The 20,476-nt window shown below is 44.6% G+C and overlaps 6 non-coding genes across 6 annotated transcripts; 3 read left to right on the plus strand and 3 right to left on the minus strand.

Moving 5' to 3' along the window:
* The first annotated feature begins 1,588 nt into the window (after positions 1–1,588).
* On the plus strand, positions 1,589–1,679 carry SJAG_16064. The gene has a single exon. It is a non-coding gene; the product is annotated as a tRNA-Met (tRNA).
* Positions 1,680–1,817: 138 nt separating this feature from the next.
* On the minus strand, positions 1,818–1,889 carry SJAG_16065. The gene has a single exon. It is a non-coding gene; the product is annotated as a tRNA-Ala (tRNA).
* A 1,542-nt stretch (positions 1,890–3,431) lies between these two features.
* SJAG_16066 lies at positions 3,432–3,502 on the minus strand. Its single transcript has one exon. It is a non-coding gene; the product is annotated as a tRNA-Gly (tRNA).
* A 3,009-nt stretch (positions 3,503–6,511) lies between these two features.
* Positions 6,512–6,611, plus strand: SJAG_16067. Its single transcript has one exon. It is a non-coding gene; the product is annotated as a tRNA-Ser (tRNA).
* Positions 6,612–6,616: 5 nt separating this feature from the next.
* SJAG_16068 lies at positions 6,617–6,707 on the plus strand. Its single transcript has one exon. It is a non-coding gene; the product is annotated as a tRNA-Met (tRNA).
* A 217-nt stretch (positions 6,708–6,924) lies between these two features.
* On the minus strand, positions 6,925–6,996 carry SJAG_16069. The gene has a single exon. It is a non-coding gene; the product is annotated as a tRNA-Gln (tRNA).
* Positions 6,997–20,476: the final 13,480 nt, after the last annotated feature.

The raw sequence follows: 20,476 nt of genomic DNA on the forward strand, positions 1-20,476 counted from the left end.
CATATGACAAAGGAATCATTGGAGCTTGCCAGAAAGCTTTCTCATCTGTTAAATCCAAACATAGATCGAGAATTGAATGCTCATTGAGATATTTCTGCGGCGGATTTTTAACAATTGGTAAGTCTCTGTATTTCTCTGGAACTTGCGATAGGTCCCTTTCTGTATAAACTTCAGTTGCGCTTTCCTCACTGGTTTCTTCGTCCTCGGACAATCTCATGTAGCTTATTGTGTCCATTTCGCCAGTTTCGTCTGGTTCTTCTGGATCAATTTCCCCCAGCATAATTAATTCCTGGGTCTATTACAAACTCGGAGTCTTCCAATAGATTGTAAGGGAGCTGATATTTCTCCACAAAGTTTGTTGATACGAAACTTTTGGTTGCGCCGCCATCAATTAGTGCTTTCTCGGTTCTCCCAATATCCTCAACAAAAACATCAATGTATACTCCATTGTTCTTTCTTCCGCTTTGGTCTTGAGTGACGATTGCTGCCATGAGGTGCGTTAGTCATTCTGACTTTGTGTAAGAGAGTGGAACTTGGTTTTCTGGGGGAAAAGATTCCTTTTCTGTTGCTAATTTCCTATGGTTTTTATACTAATAAAATGTTGTAATCTAATCCATCGATGATGAATGTTTGTCCAATCAGCTGTGGGTTCTGTAAGTGACTGTCTTGTGTGGCAAGAATCGGAGATGTAGTAAGAGATTGGTATCGGATAAGCTGCAATCCTTACATTTCTCGCTCTGCTCTGGTGCTTCAGGAACAGAAGGTGTCGTCGGTCTTAAAGAAGAGAGCTCTTCTTTCAAGCATCTTGAGACCGTCGATGCGACTAGCGAAATTATGTCTGCCTCAGACAATGTTGAGTCGGGACTTCTTCCCACAGATTGGCTCGGCTTCTCGTGGCTTGCCATAATAGGTTCTTCCCAAGCGTCTCAATTAAAGTGTTCAAGTTGGAGGGTTATCAATATATTGTTAACTACGGAGCAATCTCGGACTGAGGTCGAACAATGTCAACGGAGGTTTCCGCTTTAGGTTGGAGTCGAAAGGTTGCTCGGCAGTTGGACTGATCGTTTATGGTTTTGAAAAGAGGATTTAAGTTAACAATGTTATAGGTGAATAAGTATTGATCAGTTTATTGTTTGACAGCTATCTGAGTGTTACTTCGGGCCTTTTATACTGTTGACAGTGGCAAATAGATATCTAGACCGGAGTTATCAATTAAACATCTGGAGTAATGTCTCTGACAGCAACTTTGCTCCCCTATCCTTACATCCCCTCATACTCCTCAATCCATCATCGCCCTTCGCCTTTCTCCCTTTACCAGACTCGGAAAGGCTCAGTTATGCAGCAGCACACACACGTTTCGTAACAAACGCAGCTCCCTCACATCTGTCATCCCCAGACACACAAGGTTTTTACGAAACACACCTCATCACCCGTCGAATACTAAACGGGTCAATAGGATACATTATCCCCATGGCTTCAACCTCGTCTTAATCATTTACGAAGTCTTAGTGATTAGCTCTACGTTAGGCTTCTAATCGATTGTTAAAACTCCTTATATTGGCCTTCGCCGTTGACAGTAACGCAAGGGTGCGAGGTAGGAGAGTGGAACTCCGACGGGCTCATACGAACAGAGAAGCGTTGCAACCCGTAGGTCCCAGGATCGAAACCTGGCCTCGCAACTTTTTTGGCCTGCTCCGGTTACCGACTGCCAGAGCAGAAACGACAGCTGACGAATGCTTCTTGGGGATAACCATTCCGCTGGTTCGCTTCTTGACCAAGACGCACAGCGCAAGGCCGCCGGAACACCAAAAAGCTTATGGACACACTGGGGATTGAACCCAGGACGACTCGCATGCAAAGCGAGCATGCTACCACTGCATCATATGCCCGCAACTGCTCTCTGTCGTCGCTCTTCCCTATTTTCTGTACTTTTCTGGGTTCGCTCTCTGCTCTCTGCTCTCTGCTCTCTGCTCTCTGCTCTCTGCTCTCTGCTCTCTGCTCTCTGGACTCCACCTTTGATGACGTAATGCGACGGATGCAGCTCCAGTATTCCAGATACTCCAAGCATTGCCCGTGACATCCTGCTCAACACCAAAGCTCAACAACGGGCTGTCTAACAATACCTTAGGGCCCACCGGCAATGCAGACCCAGATTTGACGGGTTTGCATTGCTGCCGCCTCCTCTACCATTCATCAGCAACTTGCCAAGTCTATTTTGAAAACCCCCTAATACCAGCGTGGCTCTGCTGGCGAGAGATCAATCACGAGAATGATCTAACAACGCATGCTGTATAATGTGCCTGGCTGTCCCCACCGGACGGCAAAACGTTTAGTTGTTGCATTTGCTTGGACTATTGACCATCAATGCTTACTCCGTAAATAAAGACAGAATAGAAAATAAACTTGAGAAATGAAATAAAAAAACAACGATAAAAATAAAAATAACTATAAAGAAAAAGAAAAAGAAAAAGAAAAAGATACATATACATAAACAAACGTAAATATTTCGCAGAGTAACGCGATGAAAATTTATTTATGTGAGTCTAAACCGTAACCGTAAATTGCAAATTACAAAATGCAAAATAACAAAATAACAAAATCACAGAATCAAGCTTTACTGTCGTGAAGCGTATCCCAAACTCGTCCTGTGCACAGGCAAACGCAATGTCGCTAAACCACGAAAGTGCTAGTAAAGTACCACTTTGCACGGCGGTTAGTATAAACAGAGAAATATTTGGAGAAACCTTTTAGCTACAAATTCTATTACGGATAAAGTTTAAAACTCGACCTTTTGGTAACGGCTACCGTAAAAACCTTACTAGGATTACAGTGTTGCTGCCGTTAGTCCAAACGCTAAATCGAGGCCCATTTAGTCGATCTTTAGTAGAAAGATTTCGTTACTATACTAAGTGACGGGCTTCACGAGGCTTACAATCGGCTTTATGCTTATTTGATACGCGCCTGAGTCCCCAACAATTGCTGGCGACCGCGGCATCGTTGAACTACGAACCCGCAAGTGGCGCACCACGTCGCGTTACAAAGCAACCAAGGGGGCAAGCAGTCCCAACGGATTGCAGATCCTGTTAATGTGCATGAAGACGGTTTTGAATAGGAAATCAGATAAAATAGAATTAATAACTAATTTTGTTTACAAGCAGAGTATAATCAGTAAAGTTCACCCGTGTCTCGGTTAAGAGTAGCAACTCATGAAGACATTGTATTATCTTGCTTAACCTTGCTGAGACTACCGTTTCTATGGACAGCCCAACTTTTGAGCGCCAAAGGTTGCAGCATAACGCGTCGAGTATAGAAGCAGTACTCTGTCGTTTGCTATGGAGAGGTTGCCGGTAACTAGACCGACTGTGTCAAGGGCATTAACAGAAAGCACAGCAGCAGCAAAGCAAAAAATCGATGGAAAGACGAGGACGCTTTGCATCAGCCGGGAGTCGAACCCGGAGCTAATGCTTGGAAGGCATTGATGTTACCGCTACACCACTGATGCGTGTTGCTTTTGTACGGCACAAGACAAATATAATGTTTGGCTTCGACTTCAGATCTTTATGGCGACTTTAGGCCACAAACTATTCACCTTCAACAACAAGTTTAGATTGGTAAAATATAATAAATTCTTAATTAACCGCGATTTATCCATACACTGAAGTATATGCACAAAGTGAATGGTGCAGACTACTTAGCACTGAACGACCGATCTTCTGGCGTTCACCGTTTTCGTTTAAATAATGAAACTTAGTAATAATGTTGATTTGGTTTATGTTGAATAACTAATTCTCTTGTGTAATCAAAGATATAAAAAAGAATGAGAAAAGAGAAGTCACTACAAATTTGCATCAAGTAAGCGTGGAGCTCGTTTGCAAAGCTCAAACTTTAATAAATCCGCCACATCCTGTATTTGCTGGAAATTCCTAGTGGCCCTGACAGCTCTGCCACGTCGAAAAATCTACATCACCAAGGTACTGCAAGTGCCGAAAAAGGGCACCGAAAGGTATAGAATGGTGATCAACTATAAACCATTGAATGCAGTAACCAAAGATTTCATATATCCGCTGCCAAGCTACAAGGAAATCGTAACAAAACTTACAGGTAATCACATATTCACGCGCTTGGATTTGCAGAACGCGTATCACTTGCTACGAATTCGAAAAGGCGACGAGGAAAAAACAGCCTTTGTAGCCAATTCAGGAATATATCAATTCAAAGTCGTTCCGTTTGGACTCAAGAATGCTCCAACTTATTTTACAAGATTCATTACTACTATCCTACGCGAGTTTCTAAACCGCTGTTCTATAGTGTATATGGATGATATACTAATTTATTCGCAGGAAATTAGGCAGCACGAGAAAGAAGTGCATGCAGTGTTACAGCGATTAGGAGAAGCGCGCCTACAATTAAATGTAGCGAAGTGCGAATTTAATACAAAAGAATTAAAATTCATCGGAGTGATTTTCTCCGAAAATGAAATGAAGCCCCCAGAGCGAATCGAGGCAATATTACAATGGAAAAGATCCAAGAATCTAAGGCAATTGCGAGGATTCATTGGATATGTCAATTATATTCGCGAATTTTTACCCCACATTTCAAAAATCGCAAGGCCGCTTTATGCGCTCTTGTCAAAAGGTGTCCGATACACCTGGGGAACGGCACAAGAAGATGCCTTTATAAAAACAAAGAATGCTGCTACGAATGCGCAATTTTTACATTATTTTGTTCCGGGTGCTAAAACACGCCTCGAGACTGACGCGTCCAATTATGCAATTGGCGCGATGATTGTTCAACGTATTGACGGAAAATACCGTCCAATTGCTTTCTATTCGCATTTACTTAACACAACACAGCAAAATTGGTAAATTAGCGAAAAAGAATTATATGCGATTTACGCAGCCTGCAAACATTGAGCATATTACCTTGAAGGAACGCAAGAAGCGTTCGAAGTACTAACAGATCACAAGAATCTAGTATCATTTTTAACTCTCCAAAGCCGTCTGCCCGCAAGAAGATACTGCGGTGGCTCTATGAATTGAGCGAATACAATTTGAAACTAAATACAGACGTGGCGAAGAAAATACAATGGCTGATGCCTTGTCAAGAAGACCTGATTATGAAGAAAGCTACGCGACAGATGTAATTTGCAGTCTTACTGTTTCAAAGAATTCATTAATTCAGGCGATTCAGGCAGCCTATAAAAAAGACACAGCGTTCAAGCGACTGATACAAAACGCAGAATTAAGAGGAAAAGCCGACGTTGATTTACGTCGAGGTTTATTATATGACGAAAAAGACGCAATTATTGTGCCGACAGAAGTTATTGCGCGTCTTAAGGAATTGAATTAAGCTTTACAACAGGTTACAGACCGCAGACGAATGGTCAGACAGAGCGGATGAACCAAACTCTCGAAAATTACTTAAGATGTTATTGCTCGAAGTTCGAAGACACTTGGGCGAATTATTTGAAAAGAGCGGAATTCAATCATAATACAACACCTAACGCAGCAACAGGAAAAACCCCATACTTCATTGAACATGGACGCGAAGCAGTGGTATCTGACATTGATGATTAAAAGCGGAATATCAAAAGGTTCCGTCAATTACCGAGATCGCAAAAATAATGACGAAATTCGGGAATGCCTACGAAAGGCAAACGAAAATCAAAATTCTATTATGATCAGAAAGCACAAGAAGCGCCTAACTTCAAAATTGGTGACTTAGTTTTACTAAAAGAAAGGATTCAACGCGTATTGGCCAACAACAGGAAAACTAGATATGTGCCATACGCAGGACCATTTAAGATCGTTGGGAAAAGTGGAGATCTATATTACCGTTTGGACTTGAAAGAAATGAACAGACAACACTTCTGGACCAATTCCACGTGTCCCAACTCGAAAAATACAATGCCAGAGAACCACCAATTGTTGCGAAAGACGATTATCAAATTACTAGCATTGCGGCTATCTTAAATCACAGGGTTAACGGAAATGAATTATGGGTATACTGCGTCTACACAAAGCCATACAACGACGAAGTGACAGGTGAGCCCCAATTCGAAACTCGCAAAGATTGGTTACTCGCTCAAAGAGTAAAACACTTGGCAATTGCAGAATTAAGATTTTATGTCAACGTCATAAGATTTCTAAGGCATCTTACCCGAGATATGAAAACCCAAGAACTGCAAAGCGACGCTCTTCTAAGAAGAATTGAAGCGCGCCGCAAAATCTATTAAGATTGAGTCAATCTTGGAGGAGGAATGTCAGAGACAATACTCCAGATGCCTAATTGATAACTCCGGTCTAGATACCTATTTGCCACTGTCAACAGTATAAAAGGCCCGAAGTAACACTCAGATAGCTGTCGAACAATAAACTGATCAATACTTATTCACCTATAACGTTCTTAAACTAAATCCTTCTTTTCAAAACCATAAACGATCAGTCCAACTGCCGAGCAACCTTTCGACTCCAACCTAAATCGGAGACCTCCGTTGACAGAGCACGGCACAGTCACTATGTCCGAGTGGTTAAGGAGTTAGACTCGAATAGGCAAGTATTCGTGGCATCTAATGGGCTCTGCCCGCGCAGGTTCAAATCCTGCTGGTGACGGGGTGTGCGAGGTAGGAGAGTGGAACTCCGACGGGCTCATACGAACAGAGAAGCGTCGCAACCCGTAGGTCCCAGGATCGAAACCTGGCCTCGCAACTTTTTGCTTCGTCTGAAGCAGCGGCCGCACATCTCGGGGCAGATGCAGCCGGTGCAAGGCAAGGTAGGAGCGCGGACAAAACAAAAGCAAAAGCAAAAGCAAAAGCAAGCGGAAAGGAGTAAAGCAAACAAAGAAAGAGAAAACAGACGGCACCATAACACGGTACAGGTACAGCGATGCACAGTAAAAACAGAAACGCGCGCTCCGCACACACAAAGGTCGTACTGGGAGTCGAACCCAGGTCTCGAGAATCAGAATCTCGCGTGCTAACCGTTACACCATACAACCCTCTTCGCCCGTGTCACGGTTCGAGGCCGGATATGTTTAGTTCTATTGAGGATTCCTGTTTGTTGGCTTCAAACAATAACATAACCAATGAATCCTCGCAATTGCTTTAGATTCTTGGGTCTTTTCCATTGTAATATTGCCTCGATTCGCTCTGGATCGGGCTTCACTTCATTTTCGGAGAAAATCACTCCAATAAATTTTAATTCTTTTGTATTAAATTCGCACTTCGCTACATTTAATTGTAGGCGTGCTTCTCCTAATCGTTGTAACACTGCATGCACTTCTTTCTCGTGCTGCTTAATTTCCTGCGAATAAATTAGTATATCATCCATGTACACTATACAACAGCGGTTTAGAAACTCGCGTAGGATAGTAGTAATGAATCGTGTGAAGTAAGTTGGAGCATTCTTGAGTCCAAACGGAACGACTTTGAACTGGTATATTCCCGAATTGGCTACAAAGGCTGTTTCCTCGTCGCCTTTTCGAATTCGTAGCAAGTGATACGCGTTCTGTAAATCCAAGCGCGTAAATATATGATTACCTGTAAGTTTTGTTACGATTTCCTTGTAGCTTGGCAGCGGATATATGAAATCCTTGGTTACTGCATTCAATGGTTTATAGTTGATCACCATTCTATACCTTTCGGTGCCCTTTTTCGGCACTAGGAACATGTTGCAGTACCTTGGCGATGTAGATTTTTCGATATATCCTTTCTGTATCATTTCTTCGATTTTGTTGTTTGCGAACTTCTGTTTCTCGTATGACAAGGGAATCATTGGAGCTTGCCAGAAAGCTTTCTCATCTGTTAAATCCAAACATAGATCAAGAATTGAACGTTCATTGAGATATTTCTGAGGTGGATTTTTAATAATTGGTAAGTCTTTGTACTTTTCTGGAACTTGCGATAGGTCCCTTTCTGTATAGACTTCAGTTGCGCTTTCCTCACTGGTTTCTTCGTCCTCGGACAATCTCATGTAGCTTATTGTGTCCATTTCGCCAGTTTCGTCTGGTTCTTCTGGATCAATTTCCCCCAGCATAATTAATTCCTGTGTCTTATGGTTAACCATGAATCCACGGCGTAGGATGTCATGTCCCACAATAATGTCTGCCGGAATTGTTTCTACCACACGGAAATGAAAGTCCATTGTCTTTTTATTAAGCTGCACACTAAGTTCGAGAATTCCTAGAATCTCCATTCGATGACCACTGGCTGTTATTACAAGGTCTTGAGTGACGATTGCTGCCATGAGGTGCGTTAGTCATTCTGACTTTGTGTAAGAGAGTGGAACTTGGTTTTCTGGGGGAAAAGATTCCTTTTCTGTTGCTAATTTCCTATGGTTTTTATACTAATAAAATGTTGTAATCTAATCCATCGATGATGAATGTTTGTCCAATCAGCTGTGGGTTCTGTAAGTGACTGCCTTGTGTGGCAAGAATCGGAGATGTAGTAAGAGATTGGTATCGGATAAGCTGCAATCCTTACATTTTCTCGCTCTGCTCTGGTGCTTCAGGAACAGAAGCTGTCGTCGGTCTTAAAGAAGAGAGCTCTTCTTTCAAGCATCTTGAGATTGTCGATGCGACTAGCGAAATTATGTCTGTCTCAGACAATGTTGAGTCGGGACTTCTTCCCACAGGTTGGCTCGGCTTCTCGTGGCTTGCCATAATAGGTTCTTCTCAAGCGTCTCAATAAAATGTTCAAGTTGAAGAGTTATCGATATATTGTGTTAACTACGGAGCAATCTCGGACTGTGGTCGAACAATGTCAACGGAGGTTTCCGATTTAGGTTGGAGTCGAAAGGTTGCTCGGCAGTTGGACTGATCGTTTATTATTTAGAAAAGAAGATTTAGTTTTAGAAGCTTGTAGTGAATATTGTATTGATCAGTTTATTGTTCGACAGCTATCTGAATGTTACTTCGGGCCCTTTATACTGTTGACAGTGGCGAATAGATATCTAGACCGGAGTTATAAACTAGACATTTGGAGTACTGTCTCCGACACTCTGTCACGGTTCGAGGCCGGATATGTTTAGTTCGATTGAGGATTCCTGTTTGTTGGCTTCAAACAATGAATAACTTATTTCCCTTAACCGTTCGAAGCTTCGGTTGATAAACCTTAATTGTTATGATGCGCGCAAATGTTCTGAAAGTTATCGTTGAAGGAAACAAGTAGTGTTCAAAGGATTATAGCCTTGAACTCTTGCATATTTATATTAACTATTTAATTGATGCTATCTTTTGTTACTAACTTGTATCTGTAATGTTTGTTAATTTTTGAGAAATAAAATTCAATAATTTTGCAAGATGTGCAAACGTAAAAGCAATAACTCGGAATTGCTTCGTAATTGCAGTGAATGCTAGCGAATGCTTAGTCACTCAATTCAAGAAACCAATCAGTTGAATGATTGTTTCACTTTCACGTTTAAAAGTACTCGGAGTCAATGACATAAGTTCATTTGCTCGTTACGTAAAAGAAACGTTATGTGGTCTACTTGTAACTCTGAACCGTTGAACTGTTGTTCGTAGGTTCGAGTTTTGTTGTGACCTTACTTAACGTGGTCCAAACTATGGTTCGTTACAGGGTCGTTTGTAGTATCGTAGCCGAGTGTGTCAGTCCATTTCGTAAATCATGTTGATAACAGTTTTGTCCAGATCTTCATGTGGTACTATCAGCGGGGTTTGAAATTTGCCGAGGTGGTGTGATCGTAATGGCGTGGTGGTATGAGGGACAGGCCACTATTGGTGTGTGAGCATCAGGTGTTGTCGTGGCGAGAGCATCACGTCGTCGGGTATCTGTCCTAGTGTTCCGTAGTTGGTTCGGTCGTCTAAGTTGCCTAATTAGGTTCAGTCCCGGTAAACTGGCTAAAAGATTCCTGTTCTTCATGTCTGACGTAATGACAGTCCCAAAAACGTTCTAGTATGTTCGGGAGACTGCGGTTTTGATCCATTGGGTTAGGGTTTTGATTGTCCTTAAAAAGGGAATCCAATCCACGTAGGTCCCCACATTACCTGATTGATATGCCAGGGAACATGTCTTACCCTAGCAACCAATTCTTCCTCCGATTGCGCCTTCAACTTTTTCGCCGTGGTTTTCCTTTTTGTTCCTTTGGAGTCTCGCTTGCCGACAGGAGGTCGAAGACAAGCGAATGCTGGAACCGAGGCAAAGGCGAGAATTAGCGGAAGGGCCCTCCGTTGATTCTTGTTGGAGCCGAGGGGAAAGTCTTCGCTTGTGGAAGATTAAACGAGGAATTTCGCTTCTTTAGCAATTTTCCTTGTTTTTTTTCCTTTTTTTTTAAAAAAATTCAAATTTAAGGGTCCGTTGGTTAATTGGGTGATGGAAACCTTAAGGAAGCAATAAATGCTCATTTTCTGTAGTAATAAGTTCCAACCTTCGGGTTTTTTAAGTTTCGCTTCTTTTATTAAGGTTTTTTGTGGACGTAGTCCCCGCTTGGGTCGGTGCGGGGTACGGAGAATGAGCGAGCCCCTGTGCGTGATGGAAACTGACGCAGGGGTAAGGGTCTGGGGGATTAACCTAGTAGGGCGAGCGTCGATCGATGACGTAGATCCAAAAGGATTTTCCAAAAGTAAGTGTCCTCTTCATGATTCGAACGAGTGCCTAACCGTTGACAGATTGCCGGCTTGAGGACTTAGCCGTTTTCGAATGCTCCTAGGGAAAAGGGGTCGAGCCGGGATTCGAACCAGTACCCGGCTGTCATTGTTGCCGCGGGAAAAAGGTATGATTATCGCGATTCGAACCAAAGCTAACCGTAGAAGAACCAGCTGAGGACTTAGTGGTTTTCAAAGAAGGTTTGGATATGTTGCTTCTTTGAGATTCGAACTAACCACAGGATAACTTCACCATTTTTTTGTAAGTTATTTGCTTTAGGTGTTTGAGCTAACCTAGGACTTCTTCTTCTAGGGTTTTGGCCTTAGGGCTTTAGGACAGGAATAACCAATTCATTCCTTCTCATCCAGTAGTCGCGTGTATCCTTCGTAGCGAGAGTGTCTTCTGGTTCCCATGAGTTGTCCTCCATTGGACGATTCCTCCAGCTAACGAGATAGTGGCGCACCCCGTCGATTGTCACGTCGTCAAGAAGTGGCTCTGTGCTAGGGTACGCTAGGGAACTTAGACGTATCAAAAAGAAGTATAATTTTTGGGAACTTACACACAAAAGAATGGGAGAATAGAACTTCTTCTATTATTAATTTCTATTCTAGTATTTACACTAATTATTGTTTTTATTATTAGCATCGATGTGACTAGTTATTTCCCTTTTGGAAAGGGTTTGTCCGAATAGCAAGTTTTCACATAGTCGAAAAATGACTAAGTTTTTTGGAAATGCATACAAAAGTATACAAAGACTTAAAGGAAGGGAGAGTGCCCAAACAGAACCGTTCCATGAAATACTTCTGTTTAGGCAACAACGACATGCTCTACTACCACAGTGGAGCCGGCGAACCGTGGCGACTAGCAGTTGCAGGTGATGACATTAAACAGGAAATCCTAGCCGACTGTGTAAGGCCGCATAGTGTAGTTTGCTCTAAACTCACTATGTGCCCTTGCGAAGGCTAGCGCGTTGCCACGCCTGGACAAGGATGTCAAGACGTACGTGAACCAATGTCATGAGTGCCAAATGACAAAGGTTCCCAGAAGGCCGCCCATGGGTCTACTACATCCCATCGAAGTCCCGAACCGCCCTTGGGAAGTCGTTACAATGGACTTCGTAGGCCCATGCAAAACTGCTACGGATAGCGGTAACAATTTTAATCTCGTTGTCGTCTGTGCACTAACGAAGATGGCACACTTCATCCCGCTGACGTCTAACTGCACTTCGGAGACAGTTGCTCAAGCCTTCGTGAACAACGTCTTCCGCCTCCACGGTCTGCCTAAGTCAATCATCAGCGACCGTGACCCCCGATTTATCTCTAAGTTCTGGGAAGAACTTATGGTTGTGCTAAACGTAAGGCTGAGACGTTCAACAGCAAACCACCCGCAGACAGACGGCCAAAGTGAGAGAACGATTCAAACCCTTAAGGGTAAGCTTCGGACTCTCATGATGAACGAGGAAAATGCGGCCAATTGGGATTTACTACTCCCAACCATCGAGTTTGCATACAACAATAGTGTGCACTCAGCGACTCAGGACACGCCTTTCCGTCTGAACTACGGATTCCACCCATGCAGCCTCCCCGATGGCTACGCCATTCGTGTTCAAGGGTTAGAAGACTACCTTGAAACCCTTGAATCAGCCGTACCTATGGCTAAGGACCGACTTGTACGAGACAAGTTTCGCCAACAGGATCCACAACGGCATCAGGGAATACCTGATCCATTGGGTAGGATTCCCTCATTCAGAAGACTCCTGGCAAGCCGAGTCCGACATCATGCCCTCGCTCATAGAGCAATATTGGCATGAGACAACCCGCACCTAATGCAATAAGCATTTGGTAATACTCCCAGGTTCCCCTCCTACTACCATCGGAATCCTGCGACAATGTTATTATTCAGTCGAAAAACAACATTGTCGACCCCCTCCTACCTCTATAACAGCCCTCTGATACCCATACTACCTGTCATGGACCATGCCTTTGTCCAGTGTAAGGCCGTGGTCCATGGCCGAGTGGTATTGGGGAGACTGTACCAGGTTCGAGTGAGCTGCTATGACTTTTTGGCGCTCCGGTTCGAATCCTGGGTTTCTCCCCCAGTAAGCTCGGCACGTGCTCGGCACGTGCTCGGCTAGCTGCGAGTCTATTGCAGCAGCTGCCGGCACGGAACACCCAAGTGCCGCGCGAGCCAATCGGAGGCTATTCCGCCTTCCCCGCTCCGGAACAACAATGTTCCCACGAGTCTTACGACGAGCGGACGGCGATAGCATCTCCGCGTGGCTCTGTAGATCCGATCATAGCGTGATCGGGTTAAGCACGCCATACCTTATCAGTATGGCCTGTTAACCCCGCACGCTACGGTATCTACGGTGATTAAACTCTTCCGAGGCAAGAGTGATCACGTAAGCAGCATAGCATAAATAGTGGACAAGTTCCACAACTAATAATCATCAATTTCATCTTATATTCAACTTGAGCACCAACCGGACTGTTGGTGACTCCGTTTTACTACCGGTAGGAATCCATCTCAACTGCTCACAACATCTTTCGTTTTGTTAACAAAACAACATTGTGAACAGCATTAACGGATTCCCAAATTCCCTCCGAGCACACAGTACCCCCTAAAGGGTATTAGAAATTGTTTCTGTCCATTTTCGAGGATCCTACAAAATGTGTGAATTTTGCTCAAAATGGTAACTATTTTTACTAAGGGAAAGTTAAACGGTTTTCTAAATGTCGTTATTTCTCGACATTCAGCTACGGGACAAAGTCAAAACAACATTAACAATAGTTAACGTTGTCTTAAAGGTCGGGAGAGTGTTACGAAGTCTCTAGGATGACTTCGTAAGGAGTTATTCGCGTTTCTAGAAAACGCACTTTGCATACTTTCATATGCAATTCCGAAAAACTTAGTCGTTTTCAGACGATGTACAAAAATGTTTTTCGGTCATACCCTTTCTCGAGTTGCAATTCTTGCACTTCTGTCATACCCTTTCCAAAAAGGGATGACCAGTCACATTGTTGCTAATAATAGCAACAATAATTAATATAAATATTAGAATAGAAACTACTAATAAAACAAGTTCTATTCTCCTATTCTTTAGTGTATAAGTTCTTAAAACTTATACTTTCGTTTGATACGTCTAAGTCCCTTAGCGTATCATAACATGCTCAGTCCATAGCAAGCAAACCCGGAACCATGGAATCACGCACATCGTCCCCGAACCCGTTCCTCCCGACGGAATCCCCGTACCTGAAATTTTATCTGAAACTTGGAACATACTCTGGCGAACGAGACTCGACAATTCTGGAGTCCTGGCTGAACGAGTGGAACCTAACCACGCAAACGTTCCCACTCGCGCCCCAGCAGCTCGGTTGGGTCCTGACACTGAAACTCAAGGGCGACGCTCAACTCTGGTTCCGAGCGACATTCCCCGCGAAAGACCACGAAATGCTTGACTGGAACCGAGTTTCAAAGGAGATACGCGCTTATTTCGTCCAGCCCGACGAAAAGTGGGACTTGGAGAACCGCTGGCAACAGCTGAGCCAAACCGGCACGGCGCGTGCTTTCATCGGCGAACTGCTTAAGCTTCGCCTCGTTCTTGGCAAGACGGAACTGGAAGTCTTGCAGAAAATCTGCGGCATGTCAAAAGAACCGCTGAAAGGAGAGCTCCGACTTCGTCGCCCGAACTCATTGAACGAAGCAATTACGCTCGCAAATCATTTTGACGATGCGGGCGCCTTTGGAAGGGGAAGAGCGAATCGTTTAGCCACTACTCCGTTCGGGATGACCTATTCCCCGCCGCGCTCCTCCGCGCCGAGTCGAGCTCAACCCCAAGGAACCTTACCCGCTACAACCCGCAGTGCCACGGGTAATCAAGCTAGTAATAACGATTTGCTTTCTCATTACCTTGAGCCTGAGACAGTAGAACCAGCAGTACAGGAGAACAGAGGTGCACCCTCACTACCCAGGGTAATCAAGTGCAATCGCATAGACCGACAGATGCCAAGGATTACCGCCCTACCCTCGGTCGTTGCCATTGTACGCGGCCAGAACGCGGAAGCAACACTGGACAGTGGTTGCGCAACCTGTCTAATGTCAGAGGACTTTGCACGACGCGCCGGAATACGCCCGGTAAAAATCCCAGCAGTCGCGATGTCTCAAGCGGTCGACAGCAATAGCAGTCGTACCGATCTTTGCTTAATCACGCCCCCAATCTTGTTCACAGTAGGTGGAGTATCGTTCCAAGATGTTTTCTATGTGGTCAATGTAACGCCTTAAGCTCACAAAAGTGTGCACGTGACCAGGGCCTGAACCTGGACACCACACCGAGAGCTCCAGCGTTGTGCTAGGCTACGCAGCACTACGCTACGAAGGCCTGCGGTCTTTGACCGCACCCACGCAACGCGCGTTAATTAATTAACGCGCACCGCGACGCGTTTGTTTACACTCACGCGTCGTCCTAGAATTGTATAAATAGGTAGATTATTATTGAATAAAACTAATCTTAACTATACCTACGGGACAAGGCCTACAGTCAAAGCGTCCAATTACGACTTATTACTGGGCGGACCCTTCCTAGAGGACGCAAACCCAACTATGGACTATGCGAACAAGCAGGGTGCAATTGGTACCGCCAAGTTCTCATGGGGGAAGCTGAGAGGCGCCATCAAAGTGCAGATGCTCACCCCCAGAGAGCTCAAAAAGGAACTCAACCGGCCAGACGAGATTTCAATCGCCCTACTGTCGCTCCCAGCCAAGGAGAGGGAGAGCAGTAAAGTCCCCGACTGGATACTCAAGGAATACGGCGACATAGGAGCTAACGAGTTTACCCATGGCAGGATAGCGGACACAGAACCCGCGGCAATTGACACAATACCAGGAGCAGAACCCCCCTCACGCTCGCCTTACCATTTATCTGTCCCAGAATTGGCAGAGCTTCGGAAACAACTCGACGAACTACAAGGAAGCGGCAGGATCCGGCCCTCTACTTCACCGTACGGAGCGCCGGTATTATTTGTCAAGAAGAAAGACGGTTCACTCAGAATGTGCATTGATTACCGTGCACTAAACAATATAACAATAAAAATCGCTATTGTTTACCTAGAATCGATGAGCTAATTGAACAAGTCCACCAGGCAAAGTACTTTACAAAATTGGACCTACTCTCGGGCTACGATCAGATCCCTATTAGGGATGAAGATGCACACAAACCGGCCTTCAGAACACGCTATGGACACTATGAATTTCTCGTAATGCCCTTCGGCCTTACCAATGCCCCGGCGGTATTTCAATCACGGATGAACAATTTGTTTCGGGACCTACTGGATACTTGTGTCGTAGTTTATCTGGATGACATCCTTATATTTTCAAAAACAAAAGCAGAACATGACCAACACCTCCGAATGGTCCTCGACCGCTTAAAAGAAAAGGGATTTACGGTCAAGTGGAAGAAATGTGGATTCTATTTACCAGAAGTGGAATACCTAGGCTACATTGTGGGGCAAGGACAAGTTAAAACAAACCCAGACTTAGTCCTAGCAATAAAGAAATTTCCTCTACCCAAGACAGTGAAGGAACTACAGTCATTCTTAGGCATGGCAAATTTTTACAAACAATTTATTAAACACTATTCGGAAATTGCGGTGCCCTTGTTCGCGGAATCAGGGTCGTCGAAAACAGAATCTAATAAGCGGCCGCTTGTCTGGAATGAGGCAATGGAAACAGCCTTTAAGACATTAAAACAAAAGCTCAACTCAGCACCGGTGCTGAGAATTCCTGTAACACATTAAGCTTATTACGAAGCGAACGTGCGTCACCCTTACTCCCCAGAGGGAGCAACACCAAGAACGCTGCCAACGGACAGCGCTTACGGAGGCCTACGGCCTCCACGTTAAGCTGCGCGTTAATGAAAACGCGCAACACGTAAACGTAAACCCTGTGACGGGTTTTTACAAAACACTATAAATAGTTAGAATAAATAATATTCATTAAGCTTTTTCCTACATACAGCCGTAGCCTTTACACTGCTTGTTCCCTTGGTGCTTCGTAGCGCACTGGGGTGCGCTACCGGCGGGTTCGTAGTTTAACGACGTTGCGGTCGGTCGCGGTTGTCGAGGGGTTGGGCGTGTATCATAACAGTGGACGCGTTAAAAGTTTTGCGCGCTTCCTCGGGCGATGTGTTTACCTTGTTTCGCGAAGGCCGTTGTTTCCGCTGCCGCGAAAAAGGACACATCGCCAAGAATTGTTCCAAAGGCAAGCCCAAGAAACCAAGGGCGAAGCCAGTTGCGAGGGTCAACGCAGCTACAGTTTCTTCTTCGGAGGATGTGGACCCAGTTGACCAACTAGTTAGAGACTTAGGTGAGAAAATAAAATCTTATTTACGATCCTATTCTACTAGCAGCAGTAACAGTTTGGATGTGTGCGCAACGATGGTTCAGGAAGGGGCAGAAGAGCATAAGGAAGAGGAAGAGGCAGTAGACTTGGCTTCAAAAATACTGGAAGCAGCTCGCAGTGTGTTCGCAGAACACAAAGAGGAAACAGGATTGCCGGCTGAAGTACTGGACGCCGCGCAGAGAGTCTTCCAGGCAGAAGAGGAAGAGCTGGGAATACCAAAAGGCCGTTGTTTCCGCTGCCGCGAAAAAGGACACATCGCCAAGAATTGTTCCAAAGGCAAGCCCAAGAAACCAAGGGCGAAGCCAGTTGCGAGGGTCAACGCAGCTACAGTTTCTCTTCGGAGGATGTGGACCCAGTTGACCAACTAGTTAGAGACTTAGGTGAGAAAATAAAATCTTATTTACGATCCTATTCTACTAGCAGCAGTAACAGTTTGGATGTGTGCGCAACGATGGTTCAGGAAGGGGCAGAAGAGCATAAGGAAGAGGAAGAGGCAGTAGACTTGGCTTCAAAAATACTGGAAGCAGCTCGCAATGTGGTCGCAGAACACAAAGAGGAAACAGGATTGCCGGCTGAAGTACTGGACGCCGCGCAGAGAGCCTTCCAGGCAGAAGAGGAAGAGTGTAAGAGAGTTAAACTTGGTTCTTTTGGAAAATTAAAGGTGATTTTATTGTAAGTTCTGTTGCTGGCTTAAATACTATGAAAATGCTGCAATAAGGCTTAGGAATGACGGGAAATTGTCTAATTGCAAGCATACGATAAGCACGACAGTATTGCGCGAGTCTTGCGTGCTAGTAGCCAGCCACACGGAGATAGAGTCGTTGATTTCCGTCTGGGAAGCGTATATCAATGCAGGAACGAGCGCAAGTTCAGTATAATTAACTTGGCTCGTTACGGTCTCTGACATTCCTTCTCCAAAATTGACTCAATCTTAATAGATTTTGCGGCGCGCTTTAATTCTTCTTAGAAGAGCGTCGCTTTGCAGTTCGTGGGTTTTCATATCTCGGGTAAGATGCCTTAGAAATCTTATGACGTTGACAATAAGATCTTAATTCTTCAATTGCCAAATGTTTTACTCTTTGAGCGAGTAACCAGTCTTTGTGAGTTTCGAATTGGGGCTCACCTGTCACTTCGTCGTTGTATGGCTTCGTGTAGACGCAGTATAGCCATAATTCATTCCTTTGACCCTGTGATTCAAGATAGCTGTGATGCTAGTAATTTGGTAGTCATCCTTCGCGATAATTGGTGGTTCTCTGGCGTTGTATTTCTCAAGTTGGGACACATGAAATCGGTCCGGGAGATGTTGTCTGTTTGTTTCTTTCAGGTCTAAGCGGTAAGATAAATCTCCAATTTTTCCAACGATCTTAAACGGTCCTGCGTATGGCATGTCTAGCTTTCCTGTTGTTGGCCAATACGCGTTGAATCCTTTCTTTAGTAGAACTAAGTCACCAATTTTGAAGTTAGGCGCTTCTTGTGCTTTCTGATCATAATAGAAAATTGACGGAACCTTTTGTCAGCGGCCAGTCTTTACGCCAAGGTTCAACAGTTATTTAGATAGAATAAATTTTATTCTACAACTAATCTAGAGGATTGTTGTGCGTTCGTTCTGGTGGAGCTAGGCTCCGAGGTATACGCACAACTTCCTTACGGGACTGTAGCGCAGTCCCTTGTTCGTAGTTTAGCGACGTTGCGGTCGCTCACAATATAGCTTAGTGAGGGCTAGCGATCGTCAGGATTGGATCCTGACAATATCCCCCACCATAGTCGTCTTTGCTCCGGAAGACGACAACTCAGTGTTATGGTCGCTGTGTCCCGACTGGGACCTTTAGCTTCAGGATGACTGGCGGAGTCAGGGACGGATTGCTTTGTTCAAACTCACGGATTTTATCCGGCGCGTGTTCAAGATTCTCCAGCGATTCCCAAGTTCGTTCCCATTCTTCGTAGCCTAGCCAGTCAACAAGATATTCAGTTTTCCCATTCACGCAGCGTTTTCCGATAAGTTTGTTAACCTCGTATTCTCCGTTCTCACAGGCATCGATTGTAATGACGCCTTCTTGTTCTTCCTGTCCAGGAATTGGTGACTCCAGGTATGGTTCCAACTGGCTTGCGTGGAATACTGGGTGTATTCGCATCTCGGGTGGCAATTCCAACTTGAATGCCACTTCCCCAATCTTGTCCATTATCGTAAACGGGCCCAGGAACTTCTTTTCTAATTTGTTTTTTAGTTTAATAGATCCGACAGTTCTCCTCTTCAATAAAACCTTGTCCCCCACTGCGAATGGTGGTGTTTCTTTCCTTCTTCTGTCCGCATACTTCTTATATTCCTCGTTGGCGAGCGCAATGTTTTCCTTGAGTTGCTGTCGCACCTGTCGCGCTTGCTGGAACCAGTCTTCGACAGCAGGAGCATTGGTTTCGCCCCCAAACGAAGCATCCTTGGGCTCGTATCCGTAAGTAGCGCGAAACGGGCTTGCTTTGATTGCGCTGTGCCATGAATTATTGATTGCGAACTCTGCTAACGCTAACCAGTCCGCCCAGTCGTCTTGCCTATCGTTCGTATAGCACCTCAGGTACCTCTCCAGGTCCTGATTTGTTCTTTCCGTCTGCCCATCGGTTTGTGGGTGGAAAGATGTCGAGAGTTTTAGCCTAGTTTCCAATAATTTAGCAAATTCCTTCCATAACTTTGAAGTAAACAATTTATCCCGGTCGGAAATAATTTCATCTGGCGGGCCATGTAATCGAATAATGTTGTCACGAAATAAATTAACTAACTGGTTCGCTCGTAGGGTTGAATTGCAAGGAACGAAGTGTTTTAGTTTAGTCAATCGATCAACAATTACCCATATACAGTCGAATCCATTTGATTCCGGAAGGCCAGTAATAAAGTCCATTGTTATTGAGGACCAGCTTCTCGTGGGAATCGGCAATGGTGTCAGCAGTCCATAAGGTGCGTGTCTTCTCGTCTTCGACCTCTGACAAGTATCGCAGAATCGCACGTACGCCCTCACAAATTTGGAGTGTAACGCCTTAAGCTCACAAAAGTGTGCACGTGACCAGGGCCTGAACCTGGACACCACACCGAGAGCTCCAGCGTTGTGCTAGGCCACGCAGCACTACGCTACGAAAGCCTGCGGTCTTTGACCGCACCCACGCAACGCGCGTTAATTAATTAACGCGCACCGCGACGCGTTTGTTTACACTTACGCGTCGTCCTAGAATGGTATAAATAGATAGATTATTATTGAATAAAACTAATCTTAACTATACCTACGGGACAAGGCCTACATTTGGTTGCGAGGCTCTTCTGATCCAATAGAAGAGTTCTTATCTTGTCGTGGAAAGTTTTTCGTTTTTTTCAAATTTACAACTTTTTTTACTTTCTACGATCTAAATGGAAAGCGTTGAGCAGGAAAACGCTGCTACTTTCCCAGAGATTCAACGTCTGGGAGAAATCCTTCTCGCTCTAACAAAGAAAGAGAAGGA

Source organism: Schizosaccharomyces japonicus, assembly GCF_000149845.2.
Source record: "Schizosaccharomyces japonicus yFS275 unplaced genomic scaffold supercont5.1, whole genome shotgun sequence".
In the NCBI taxonomy this organism is placed as follows: Eukaryota; Fungi; Ascomycota; class Schizosaccharomycetes; order Schizosaccharomycetales; family Schizosaccharomycetaceae; genus Schizosaccharomyces; species Schizosaccharomyces japonicus.